General features: G+C 41.3%; 1 protein-coding gene across 12 annotated transcripts in view; it reads left to right on the top strand.

Annotated features, from left to right (window-relative positions):
* si:ch211-285f17.1 (sickle tail protein homolog) overlaps nt 1-14,154 on the top strand; it is a 126,150-nt gene that overhangs the window by 50,252 nt on the left and 61,744 nt on the right. Inside the window, exon 1 of one of the 12 annotated variants that reach the window (XM_042218494.1) lies at nt 5,202-5,342. The exons of the other annotated variants lie outside the window; for them this stretch is intronic. The gene's annotated coding sequence lies outside the window, so the exon portion shown is untranslated. Of the gene's footprint in view, nt 1-5,201; nt 5,343-14,154 lie in introns of those variants that run through there. 12 annotated transcript variants of the gene reach the window in all.

Here is a 14,154-nt window from a genome sequence, read left to right on the forward strand (position 1 = left end):
ACTCAAAAACACATGCAAATTCCAAAACACAACGGAAGTGCTCCAGGATGCTAGGGGCAGTGTTGAGCTTTTGTTACCTAGTAACTACACAAGCCAGGAAGTACCAATGACCGGATTTGGGGTTTGCAGCCTTAAAGGCCGCATTTTAAGGCCGATTACGTCACAGCGACAAGAGAAGGCTTTCCCAATTCAAAGGCTGCTCTACATGCGGCCCTCAAATGCGTCCTTAATTTCCCTGAATTTTAAGGATGGGTCGGTGTAGCCTTCATGGCCCAACATATCCCAGACTTCATAGTGCGGTGGTGGTGTGGATAATTTTGCCGAAAAAAAACGGTGGAAGCGGAGCGGAGGAAGAGTAAACTTTCAGAAGTAAGTACTGAATATTATGTCACTTATTTATGCGCAAATATTTTTTTAATGAAGAACATTAAACCATTATTGTTGGCCACATGTCGGGAAAGTTATGTGACATTAGTGTTACTTTCAGATATTAACTTGGTTTTAAAGCCTTTACTAAAAATATATTAGTCGACCTTAATCTTACAGAGAATGTGATGATTTTGTGGATAATTAAAGTCAGTCATATATCCACAAACACAACAGGCTGAAAGTCAGTGATGCTGCTCGGTTTGCAGTCCTGAATATCACGGCACAAGCAGGATCCACTGCACTGTTAATGTTAGCTATGTTATATTGCTGCCTCTGTTCGGTGGTGTCGAGCCAAACGGACTTTAACGTGTGTTTGAACGAGCTGACGGTTCACTCGTTAAGCTGAAAGAAAGATGCTTTAATCACAGCAGTCACACATGTGTCCACTGCACCATCTGGAACTCTTCTTGTTTCACTCGTAATAACACAAACACTAAATCCTCCTGTTTGTAGCAGTGTATACACCTGAGACTGTCACCTGTCTGTCTGTCCTGCACTCTCTCTCTTTTCTTTCTCTCTGATTGTGGAATAAAAGTATGAACATGTATTTATAAGTTACACTTGTGTTTGAATCCTGCAGCTTATCACACATTTGATTTCCATGTGTGACAACTGCAAGTGTCCAGAGTGAGGACAGACTGAGGGACCCACTGCTGCACATCATCTGTGAGGCTTTGCACCCCTGATGATCCACCAGGACAAACTCAGCAGTGTGTGAGGAAGAGGAGGAGGAAGAGCCAGCAGCAGCTGACAGATGGAGAGAATAGACAGACTGTTCCCTGTTTGTGAAGGACTGCTAGGAAAGTTTAACATAACTGTCTGTCCTGAATCAGTCTTATTAGGTAATGTTCAAATAATTTTATCATTCCAGTGTTTTCAGTGTGGGAGAAAGTACTCAGGGCCTTCAAGTTACACACTATGAAAGGCAGCAACAAGTTTAATATTCAGAAACCTAAAGTATGTATCAGCAGCAGAATGGAGCTAAAAATAAATGTTTGTTCCAGTTCTATGAAGCTTTGAGTATTTTGGATTAGTAGACGAGACAGTAATACTGATGTAAGGCTATCTATATGTGTCTACATCATAATATTCTATAAGGATGGTATGTGCTATACTTTACTGCCTACTATGTTACTCACAATTAAGCAAGAAGCCAGGCCTAGGAAGTCATTGAATATTCTATCTGCTATACTTAAGTACAGTCTGATGGAAATCGTCTGAGCGATTTTCTCTACACTCAACTAAAGAATATATTCAAATATATTTCAGTTCCTACTCATTTTACGTTTTATCATATATAAACGGTGTATCACCTTTGTAAATTTTCTTTTTTATTATAATATATGTAAAGCATGAAGCGCAAAGAGTAGCTCCTACATTACTAACAGAACAACAATTGGTCACTGTGTATGATAGCTGACACCTATGAAAATTCATAAAATGCACCGCACAAAATAATAACATTCATAGTATGTCAAGATTAAAAGTAAGACATTAAAATAACTGCACGGAATGCTTACATGGAAGCTCTGAGTATATGTGACACACGAGTCATTGTCACTCGATATTGAAATCTAAATAATGAATAACATAGTATAAACTAATATTGCGCATCGATTAATAATATTTATACTATAACCAAAGTTGATATGAATATCAGCTCGTATAAATGACACAACTTCAGCTATCTTTTTACTTAATCTGAATCTTGATAATAACTATTACGTACAAAATGTAACCCAATAAAAATAGTGTATTGCATTTCCTGTGCTCACCTCAGTTATACTTATTAATAGTATCACACAAAAGCCTCTGTCAAAACAAACAAACAAGTACACAATATAAGTATCTCACTATATTCTGGCTAAACCGTTGTTATGAGCAGCGTTGTCCCTTATATCAGGTTGCTATCGACAACCTGGAAGCGCTACTTTCGACTTAAATCCCCCATTAGGACATAACTTCCGGATGGTATTTTGCAAATCAGCTCAAGCACTGCCCCTAGCGTCCTGGAAGCACGTCGTTATATTTTGGATTAAGTTCTGCAAGTGTTTTAATTTTCTGTCTAATGTGTTTTGATTGTACGTGTTTGGGGAGTGCATTTTTTTAGTGCAATAGTTTGAGTATCATTTGATGTTTTGGAGTTTTGGAACAGTGGTTTAGGGTATAGTAACGTTTATTGATTTGGCAAGTGTTCTCTTAGTGCGAAAGTTGGTTTGTGTTTGAACATTTTTGGAGTTTGCATTGTTTAGTATGATATGTACGTCCTTAATGTCTCAGAGCCTATCCTAACTTACAGATAAAAGATATAGCAAGTGACACAGTGACCCAGTTCGGATTCTTACATAGTATCTCGATCTTAATTAGTATATGTGAAGCACGTTTTGCCTTTAAAGAGGAATAAAAATAAATGTATCTTTTCGCGAGCCTCCTGCCCGAAAAGCTCATCCAATGTTATTTTTGCCTTTTGAAATTGCGAAACGTAACACTCACAGTCTGGTGTTTTGGAGTTTGTACGTGCCTTGTCTCTAGGGGCCACCGTACTTTTCAGATAAAAGGAGGTGACACAGTGTATCCAGTTCTTTTTCTTCATGTGACTCATCTTTAGATTGTTAAGCACGTTGGCCTAAAGAGGAAAAAAAAGTTAGCTTGCGAGCCTCCTTTCCCGAAGCTTCATTTGTGCTGCTGAAAGCGAACGGCTTGTCATTTCACTCTCTTTGCTTTACACGAGCACGGCTGAGTTCAGCCTCTTCCAAGGCACACAGGTGGCTCATTCACTGGGTGACTGCAGGTTCGTCTCCTTGGTGGCAGACTGGCACAGGCTGAGCCGCCAGGCTGAATAGCCTCAGGTGTAATCCTCACCTGCTTCTTTGCCGTTAAATCCCGAATGTTTTGATTTATTTTGCTTCCACTTCTATTTTTCTGAATGTCTTTTCAGCACTGGAAGGATTTAGTGGTAGAGGATTAGTCAGAGTGGGCCCTGTTTATAATGTGCATGCAGGAAGAGAGTAAGGAAGAAGTATTTCCACTTTCTTATGGCAACACAAGTCCAGAAACATGTTCATGAGTACATGGGCATACAGTTACATATGTGTACACACCCATCCAAGTACGGCACTGTATAGACATCACTGCACCTGCTTTCTGTTATCGTGCACAGAGTCAAAAGCTCTTTCTCTGTCTTTATTATGTGATAAAAGCAGGAGAAATAAATGCTGACGTACAAAGCCTACATGCCGGCACACCTGAGCTGCCGAGGGAGTGACTGAGCACATTTGATCTTTTCATGCTGTTTTTGTACTAACTACTGCTTTGAAGTTTTGCTGTTTTGTGCATCTGAGCCCCTAAACAATGAACCGCAGTTGTGATTGTCCGGATCATGTCTGTCAGCGTGGGGGTTTTTGTGCTTGTGTTCAGAAGAGGAGGGGTCCGTGAAGGAGAGCAGGCTCCCTGCTCCAGCACATGGTGCCCAGACTAAACAACAAGATGAATGTTTCCTGAATTCGACTTGGCACAGAGGCACCCCCCAATCTACCCATGCGGCTGAACTCTAAAAAGACTCGCATGCCTAGCTGGAACAAATGTATTTGAAAGAAAATTGCGGAGTTACAGTAGCCTTATTGTTGAAACGATCTATGTAAACACCTCTGAGCAGAATCCGCTTTAATCTGCCAAACTTACAGTAGTTTGGTTTATTATTTTCCCCATTGCAGTGCTGTGATTTTTCATTTTACCATCATACAAAGTGGTTTAGATCATCTATGTTTGTCTCATAATCCAGAAATTGTAATGCTTATCCTCTGAATGAAATGCTTTCTTTTTATTCCAGTGCAAAGTTTTACCTTAATAGCAGATTATAAGAGGTACAAAGTCGAAGTGCTTGCGCGGTGCCTGAGTTGTCTAAGGACTTCCACACCCCGCATGGTGTTACCATCTTGTGATGATAGAACTGTTAACAGCGCCAATAAAAGCTCAGTGTGCTGCTGTCAACCTGTCCCCTCCCACACATCACCTTTCACCTCACTGCCCTGCACCCCCCCCCCGCCCCACACACACACACACACACAAAGCCTACTCTTTCTTATTTCACTCAGAGGCTGGAAAGAGCTGGGGATGCATGGGGCTGGGCAGCTATAGTGAAACTGTGAATTGGAGGTTGGCACTGTGAGAGCGCATACAGTACAGTGAAAACCTTTGGCAGGCTATGGTAAAGGGAACTTGCTGTGGAGACCAAGCTTTGAGGTCTGTGACGGGCTGAGCCTCATTGCGGTTTATAACAACAAGCTGTTGGATTTGGAGAGAAAGTTCCAGTCACGCCCCCCAGCTCTCAGTCAACACAGCCAACCCCCTTTTTACCCATGCCTGAAAAAGTGTATTTGTCTCAGTAAGACTGAAGCTGGCAGCCCCCACTGTGCATTATCCTTCCTATCCTATCGTCCCTCCACCTTCGCTCTTTTAGCTCATAGTTTGCGTCTCCCAAACTCTTCTTCTCGTGACTGAGGAGAGCCCAGCTCCAGATAGTGGCAAGAGGTTAAAAAACCTTAGTCATGAGGGAACACACACATACATAGACAGGCGTCTACATGTGACAAGCCCCTGCCAAACAATCGCTGCTGGCTCAGAGAGAGTAGGTGGGCGGAGGGGCAGCGGTAGTTTCTTGGAAGGCCTGATTGGAGCATAAACAGCAGCCCAGGAAGTCTAACAGAAAGAGAGAGAGGGAGAGAGCAAGAGACGGAGGGAGGGAGGGAGGGAGGGAGGGAGGGAGGGATCAGTGGAAGTGTAGATCTACCGGGAGAGAGCAAAAAGTTTTGGGACTGAGGCAGTGTGTTAGTTTGTGTCACTCTGGGTGAGTGTGAAGAAAAAAAGACTTGGTTATCAGGACATACTTTAACACAGCCTACCAGAAAGAAAAGGTGAGTAGCTACATCTTGCACAAGAGCACACGCCTCTCTTACACCGATACATAAACGCTCACGGGACTATAAACTCCCATCTTCATCAGTTTTTCCATCCATAGATTCAGATTGATGCACTGTAAGGCAGACATCTCTGCACTGTGAGAGAAGATGGCACGCTGTTACTGTTGCATGCAGTGTCATTTAAATTTCCAGACAGTTTTTTGGAGTTGCATTCACTATGGTGTTCTTGGTGTGTGTGTGTGTGTGTGTGTGTGTGTGTGTGTGTGTGTGTGTGTGTGTGTGTGTGTGTGTGTGTGTGTGTGTGTGTGTGTGTGTGATGGTTTCCCCTGGCTCCGAAAGCTGCTTGTTTTCCATAGCTGTTTTCTTTTTTTTTTTTGCTGTGCCTTGAACCGCAGCCAACCATTCAGTGTGTGAAGCAAAAAAAGAGAGAGAAAAAAGGGGGAGACCATCTAATGTGTGTGTGGCTGTGTCTAATTAAGCTGTTGGAGGGAGAAGAGTGGTGAGGGTCAAACCATGAGAGGGTGAACTTGGAAAAACAGCGCTGTCCCTCTTATAAAACGCATCCCTTGCACAAACTATCAGTTACATTAATTGTCTGGGATCAGAACTTAGAATAAACTAACAAGTTTTCTTAATCTTCTAAAATTCATCTGCTTTTTGAGATCACACAGAAATGTAATCTGTATCATCAAAGTGGCTGTTTGGGGATCAAATTTAGTGCAGATTTTGTGATGCTGTTTGGTCACGTCAAGCGGATCGCAACATTTCCCATGCTGCTGCTTCTCTCCTCTCAAAGGGAACATCAGTATATATCTTGCGACCTTTAAGTTGCTGTGCTCTTCACACTACATACAGTAGATGTATTAACTAGGGAAAACGGTGAACTACTACTTTTTACAGTTTGTCACTAAGCTTAAAGTTGAGTCGAATTTGAAGCATTTTACTGTCTTAACAGGCCTATATTTTCCTGTCTGGATCTCCTCAGCACTGTGGGAATTGCATTAACTTTTTTCCACTGCTGAGTAGATTTGCATCTGGACAAGACTGGTCTGCCCAATCCTAGGCAAATGGGAAAAAAATGAGAGTTAATTTCACAGATTTTTACATGCAACTGTGTAATCTCTATTTTTATTACCATAAAGTCACACGATAACTAATCAGAAGTTCTTCTTCTTTTGTTGTTGTTTTTGACAAATAAAGAAACCCTCAGTTGTGCTTTGTATTTAATCCCTAAGCCATATTGGTCCTTTAAGTTCCATCATCTACTTTTTACCACTCATATGTTTAGTGATGGGTGTGATTTGTTTTGTCTCTCACCAATAAATACATCAGCTTCCCTCAGTCCGCAGGCGGGGAAGGTAAACGGGTCAGAGAGACAAATGAGCTCGCACACTCGCACCCCTTTACAGTGCCCCTAAACCTCATCTTTCATCGCTCGTTTTGGCACTTTCACAACGTTAGACTGTCTCTCACAAGTTTTTATCGCCGCTTTGCTGATGTAGCAAGTTGTCAGTTTCTCACAAGACCAGAGGAAACCGTTATTAACGGGAAGGCAGGGGTTTGGCTGCCAGTATAATTCTACCAAGCTATTCGTCTAAGTGATAGCATATGAGGTGCAGTGATTTTGGCAGTGTTTTTACAAGCAAAGGCACACAGTAGCTCCTGACCGTATGCCTCCATTTGTCAAATATCATTAAGAGAGACTAAGGTTAGGACACGAGCACTTGATTACTTGGCTGGACTAGTCTGTTACATCAGTATCCAGACATAACACTGCAGATCTGAATCTCTACAGGAGATCAGGCATTAACCTGACCAAATGTATTAGCTGATTCAAATCTAGGAAAGTAAAGTTTGACGGCTTCCATGAGCTAGGGGGAAACACACCTGGGCCAGCGGCATGTGGCCAAGCAGCAGTGAGGCCAGTGGGGGTGGATGGGGTGAGAGGCCTAACCAGGTGTTTCTCTGCACTGTCATCCTTCGCTGGGCCTCAAGCCAGCTCACGCCACGTCTCATTGATCTTCAAGGTTTGATCAAAACTCATTAGAGAGCTTTCATTCTAGCTCCCATTGGTGGGTGAGTTATGGATGCGATAGAAACACACCCACGTAGTGGAGATCACCAAAGTGTTGGTGAAAAAGAAAGAATGATCGTGAAAGAGAGTAGAAATGGTGCTAATGCATATTTTTCTAAACTTTAGACCTCATTGTGATCTGGTCACATGGGGGATATTTTTATGGACAGGGAGCTGCAGTTGTTCACTCTAAGAAATAGAGAAATGGAGAGTTTTATTTAGTAAGCCCAAGTCAAACTTGTGACTTGCTGACTTTTTTGTTGTCAGATTAAAAATTCCCAGGTGAAAGTGAAACCTTGTAGCCATCTTGGGTTTTTGAAACCACATGTTATTATGACATTATAACTCAGAGGTCAAGAACACGACATCCTTACACTTAAGTCAATCACAGAGAAACCCCAGTCTAACACATACTTTCCTTTATCATCTATTTGACTGTGAATTTGACTATAATTTGCTAAATTTACATCATAATTACAACAAGAAGTAAAAGAGTCAGTAAACTAGGGTTGAGCCCATTAACTCAATAAATTGTTAATAAGATCACAAAGCAAGTGATCGTTAGAGGCGCTTTCTTGTGGACTTATTTACAGACTTCTTTGTATAACTTAGAGTTGCCCCATGCTGGCCATTAGAAAAGTAGTCTATGCTCAAACCTCAAATTTTAAATGGATATATTTTGTTCTTGTTCATCTTTCGAGTTGTTACTGTTAGAGCTCATCACAGCGGATCATCTGCCTCAATCCCCCCCTATCCCTAGCATCTTCTTCTGTCTCAACCAACCCTCTGCATGTCCTCCATGAACCTCCGCTGTGGTCTTCCTCTTTTTCTCCTCCCTGACAACACCATCTTTGACATCTCTTATCTAATATATCCACTGTCTCTTCTCTGCACATGTCTCAGCCTTGCTTTTCTAACTTTGTTTCTTATTTTGTCCATCTTGGTCACTCCCAGCGAATATTTAGCGTTTTCAATCCCAGCATCCTGCACTTCAGCCTGTCTCTTTGTTATCAGCCAGCCCTCTCTCTTTACCAGTCATGGTCCCTAAATTTAAAGGCCCTGCTCTCACTTCCACATTCCTTCCTTTCCTTCTCTCTCGCTGCCTAAGAACACACCTTCCCATCTCCTGTTCTTTTGTCTTTGACCAACAGTAGCGCACTTTCCTCCAGCACACGGCTGGCCAACAGCACCGGAGGTGGTTGTTGTTAACTTGACAGATGTTACACCAGGCCATCCTGATGATACAATGTACGTGTATATAATTTGGATTGACCCTTTAGAGCTAAATCTTCTAGTTTTTGTTATTCAAACCAAGCTAATCTCAATCTAATTCTTGGTATTAAAGTTGATAGAAAGCTTCATTTCTCTGGGACTGTGTCCACTGCTCGTGTAACATCCACAGTATAAAACTTTGTTTTATTTTAGTCATTATGCTTTAAGACTTTGACTGAGGCAGATTACATTCTCAATTAGCTGCAAGTAACATATCTCATCTTGCAGGAAGATTTTCTATCAGTCCAGCAGCTTAGACCAGAAGCTGTCCTTATGGCCAAAACATCTCGAGTCTAATAGAGGTGGGGATTATAAGAAGTTATCACACAGAATCTCTGTCATGTTAATTGACTTCTACTTGTTGTAAATTAACCTCATTGTAAGCCAAATAATTTTCAGTAGAATAGTTAAAGGTGCTCTTTGAAAATCTTTCTTCTTCTTTTTTTTTTTAAATTCCTGCAGTAGCTGTAAGATAGTATAAAAACACCTTATCTTGCCGTTCTTTAAAGCGCCAGAAGATATGTCATTTTTTATGCATTCCTCTTAGTCACAAGTAAAAGGCGGCTGGTAATGGCAACATTTTAATAGAGAAATGTGACAAACCAGCAGAAAATGATTTAATAAGGCAGCAATGTGTAGTTCGCCTAACAATGATTCATTAACACCAGCCTTTTAAGTTTTTTTTTCCTCATTTCTTTACACTCTTTGATATTATAATAGGTCTGGCTTGATGGTTTTTAGCCTTATAACATTTCTAAAGCTTTAGGGAGATGCATAGTTAAGCCACAAATAAAAATCTTGAGATGTGACCACACAGAGAAAACAGGAGTGGTATGGCAAATATCTTCCCAGTCTGTTATTGCGGCGCTATGGGCAATGGTAGAGGTCACTTATGTGGGCGGCTTCTATGCCAGGGATTATCCACAGAGGGAAATAATAGACTTGTAGTGACGTCAGATGCTTGTGGAGCTAACGGAGACTTTGCCAAGATAGAAAACTAAGTTCGTATGTACCGTGAGTCTACATGCAGGGAGGATCTTAGATCAAATTGGGCTTAGAGTAAGAGGGCAGCTATAAAACACCTGGCAACTGGTAAATACAGGTTTTGCTTCTTTTTTTTTTAAGGCTGGCTTATTTGCCTTAACTCGATGGGGACAGCTGAAGAGACGCAGGGCTTACCATTCACTCAGTGAAGCCATTTTGTTGAACATCCTCTTCCTTTGGCAACAACGAGAAGGGGGTAGATAGAGGTGGGACGCAGTGCCGCCGACAGTTGCTGTTAAATGCCCTTTTCTCCCAATGTAAACACCTACGCCTGTCCCATCCATCTCCTCTGTTAGTCACTTGGTTTGACATAGTGCCTCCCACAACACACAAGAACATCCCCGGGTTTTTTTTCTCCTTCTGTTCAGTACCAAGCATGCTTTGTGTACACATGAAAAGGAGTTGTATGTTTTTATCTACAGGGTCTGGTCTCCGAGCGAATTAACCTTGGGACCAAACTTATGTCAGAAATAGATGAAATGCAAAAAGTGTACTGATAATTAGAATTTTGTCTCTAATTGGCAACCTACAAATGCCCTAGAGTGTAAGGTTTGTCAGACTTTATTCGCTAACATCATTCTCACTCTTTAAAAGCATATAAAGCATTCAAGGTTTTCTGTCCTCATAAAGCGTTTTTTTAAGGAAAGTATGAATTTGAGTTTTAAAGCTGCCTAATCCTAATAAATATGGATGAGACTTCTGTCCACCACCCTGTTTAACAACTTGCAGTGTCTTGCCCTTGTCCCTCAGATGTTGGCTTTCTATTGTTTTCCATTGACCCAATTGACTGCTCGCTAATGACGCCATTATGGTGGCACGATTTTATAATTACCCCTCTGCCTGACAAACTCGGTGCACTTTCGTTTAGCTATGGTCCACATTACGAAGCGCCAATCTCTGTAAATATATTCGGTAAAGCCTGTGACACACAGGATGTTTTTGTTAAGCTGGGATATTCTAGGAACAGTGGCTAAGTGAGCTCTGGAGCTGGAAGTTTTGAGAAAACCTGTCCTCTATCTGGACATGGTTTGTTTGAAGAACTCCATCCTGCTCTGACTGATAAATAGGCGGCACCATGTAAATACTGGAAAGAGGCCCGGCAGTATCAAATAAAAGCATTCCAGTCAAAAAGTAAGGACAGTTGTGCAGAGAGAGTTGAGCGAGTTTCTATTTTTTACTGTGTCTGGCTACGTGAAGGCACAGAATCAAGTCCGTATACTCTGAGGACTTTATTTAAGTAGTAGAAGGATTATACAAGCGTGACACTGCTTAACTTTAAATCCACATTGCATTTCAGGACAGATTTTGCCACACGTACTAAGCATAGCCTTTGGTGGCTGTTTTCTGTTTGTATAAAACCCAACAGTTTTCCATGCTAGCATGGCAACATTTGTCTGTTGATTTGTTGGGTCGACCAATTTAGGTGACACTCGTGTTTGATGTGTATATGTCACTGCCATTAAGCTTAAACCAGGCATTCTTCTTCCTCAGAGCAGGAATGTTGATTGTGGAGATGCTCTTTCTTTAACATCCTTTCCTTGTGATGTGGTGTAGTGGACACCTTTGTTTTTCTCCAGATACATATTTGTATGTATGCAACATCAATACTCACTTTCTTCTTTCTCTTCTTTACTCTTAAATGTTCACTTGTCAGCCATTGTCGATATGATCACCAAAAGATTTGTAAATAGCTAATGCTGGCCAATAGAATGAACCTGTTTCCTGATTGATGCTTGTTTCCTGTTTAGCAGAGCTAAATTTCAATTTCAATTGAGTTAGGTGTTGCAAACGTTTGATTTACTAAGTCAAAGTTTGGAAATCTTGACTAATGGATGGCAAACAATGTGGCAGCAGTTACTGTTGTAAATCCTGTCTTTTTGTCCAGTCATACCAGCAACTTCACAGTGTTTTGTATTGAAATGTAAATTAAAAAAAGAAAAAAGAAAGAAAAAAAACCCTCATTAATAATGAGTTTGGTGCAGAGAACTGTGTGGTTTGTGTGCACGTAAAATAGGGTGACCAACCGTCCTCTTTTCCCTGGACATGTCCACTTTTCACGTTCTGTCCGGGGTGTCCGGGGGGATTTTCAAGATTGATGAAAATGTCCGGGTTTTCGTACAGAGGGCCCAAATGTGTGACGTCGTCCCCGAGCTGCTGCTTTGTGAGTTGTTGTTCTTTCGAAACAAATCCCATGAAAACACCAAAACCAGCAACAATCAGTTTGTAGTTGCAGCAGTCAGTCCTCTAAACATGCTTAGCATCTCTGCGGCATTCATCCTCAAAGCCTTTTCATTCTTATTTTAGCTTTTTATAAATGTCACTTTTAGCAAACAGGAGTAAATGGTGCATTTGTCGGGGATAGGTTTCAGCTGACGCTTTAGTGAGCTTGCTTGTATCAATAGCAATAAGAGCCCACATTCGCCTTAACAGAGAGCATGTCAGCCACCGCAGCTTGTACAGTTTGTTTCTATTAGTGGAGATTTTATAGACAAAACAAGAAGTGCAAGATAGGGATTAATAAGTAAGACTTTGGCCACGTAGGCTAAATGAGCATTAGTGAAATCTATTTGTTGTTGCGTTTGGTCTTGGGATCTGTTAACAATACAGATACATACAATATTTCCAAAGGCTCTTTGTATAAGAACATTTTCAGTTCCCTCCATATTTCCTGGACCAAGCTCTGCCAGTGAGCTATTCCACCCCAGGCTCCCCTCAGAGTAATAAAAGCCATCTTGTAAAACTTGACATTTTCAATGTCTGAGTAAGTATTATACCTTTCTACTCCACCTCAGTGCCCTGAATGAGCTCTATAATATTATTACTTTTAATAAAAGCAGCTGCTTTCCCTAGGGTGAGAATATTTTAGTAATATTTTGCCATCTTTATTGCTGAAAATCACAATAGCCTTTAGGTATGCTTCAATTTTAGCTTGCAGAGTAGTGGGAAGGCTCTCGTTTGACTTTTTAAGTTCAAAAGCTCAAGATGAGTGCCTGTGTATTCTGAAGCTCATCTTTACTCACCATCTCCGCAATATAGAGCAGTCACAGGGTCTACCAGCCTATCATTACATTCTCCTTAAAAGCTATGGTGGAAAATATGGCTAGCTGTTGGTTTTCTTGGATTTTCCATTCACTCAAGATCCCAATCTGCTTTTACCTAAAATCCAAGGCCAAGAACATTCCTCAGAGCATTTCCATTAGTTTATATAAAAGGCCGGAAGAGCTAAAAACTGTCTTTACACACACACACACACACACACACACACACACACACACACACGCCCGTTCAGCTATCTTAGTGAGGACCTTCATTGACATAATGGTTTCCCTAGCCCAGTGGTTCCCAAACTTTTTTTGCTGGCCCCCCTTTGTTTTACAAGAAAAATGTTCACGCCCCCCACAAACACACCCTCCAACCACACGCGCCCATAATTTGCTCCATTGCGGTTCATTTCACACCTCAAACATTTAGTAAACAATTAAGCAAATACAAGTAATCCGCAATAAATGACAGGTAGTAAGAATATAAACTACTAACTCTTTTACGCTACGTCCACACCTACACGAGTATTTTTGAAAAAGCAGCTGTTTCGTCCACGTAAACGATGTTTCGAATCACCAAAAACTGAGATTTTTTAAAACTCCTTTTTTGCGTTTACGTGTGGACGAGGAATACAGAGTTCCTCACGCAACGTCAAAGTTATGTGCCTTTTTTCACGTCACGCTGTGCGCCATGTTATTGCTTACATGAGATGAATTGCAGAATGGCAGATAGAGACAAAATACTGTTAATCTGACTATCTGCAGGTTTTACATGCTTACATATACACACACAGTTACTGTCCATCGATTTACAAAGGCAGAGGCATCACGGTGTGGTTATTTTACGTGTAGTTGTTTTTTCCTGTGTAATAATATTCAACATTGCTGTCAATACATTTTTCAAAAAATGCCTCTTTGTGCAAAATGGGTTTAAAAACATAAACAGCTGTTTGTCCGTGATTTGAACCGAGGGAACAAATCGTGGCAGGATCAGCCTGATGTTATTTGCATCCTGCTGTAACTTTACTGTATAAAGAGCAAACATCTGCAAAATGTCAGGAGTAGTTAGTCATTACAACAAGTGTTTGAACTAAAAATCAAGAATGTGGGATCCTGTTTGTCTGTGGCTTTGCGCCCCCCCCTAGGGGGCGGGCCCCACACTTTGGGAAGGTCTGCCCTAGCCCCTTACCCTAACCTAAACCGTGACACTAAAACCACATTTTGAGCCTCAAAAAGGCCTTCAAACTTGTGAGGACCAGTGTGTGTGTCCTCACAACGATTGTTGGTTCTCACAAGTATAGTAGAATGCAGATTTCGGTCCTCACAAAGATAGCTAGACAGGAACACACACACACACACACACACACACACACAC

Source organism: Haplochromis burtoni, unplaced genomic scaffold, assembly GCF_018398535.1.
Source record: "Haplochromis burtoni strain Fernald_Lab_line unplaced genomic scaffold, NCSU_Asbu1 Contig_1, whole genome shotgun sequence".
Lineage (NCBI taxonomy): Eukaryota > Metazoa > Chordata > Actinopteri > Cichliformes > Cichlidae > Haplochromis > Haplochromis burtoni.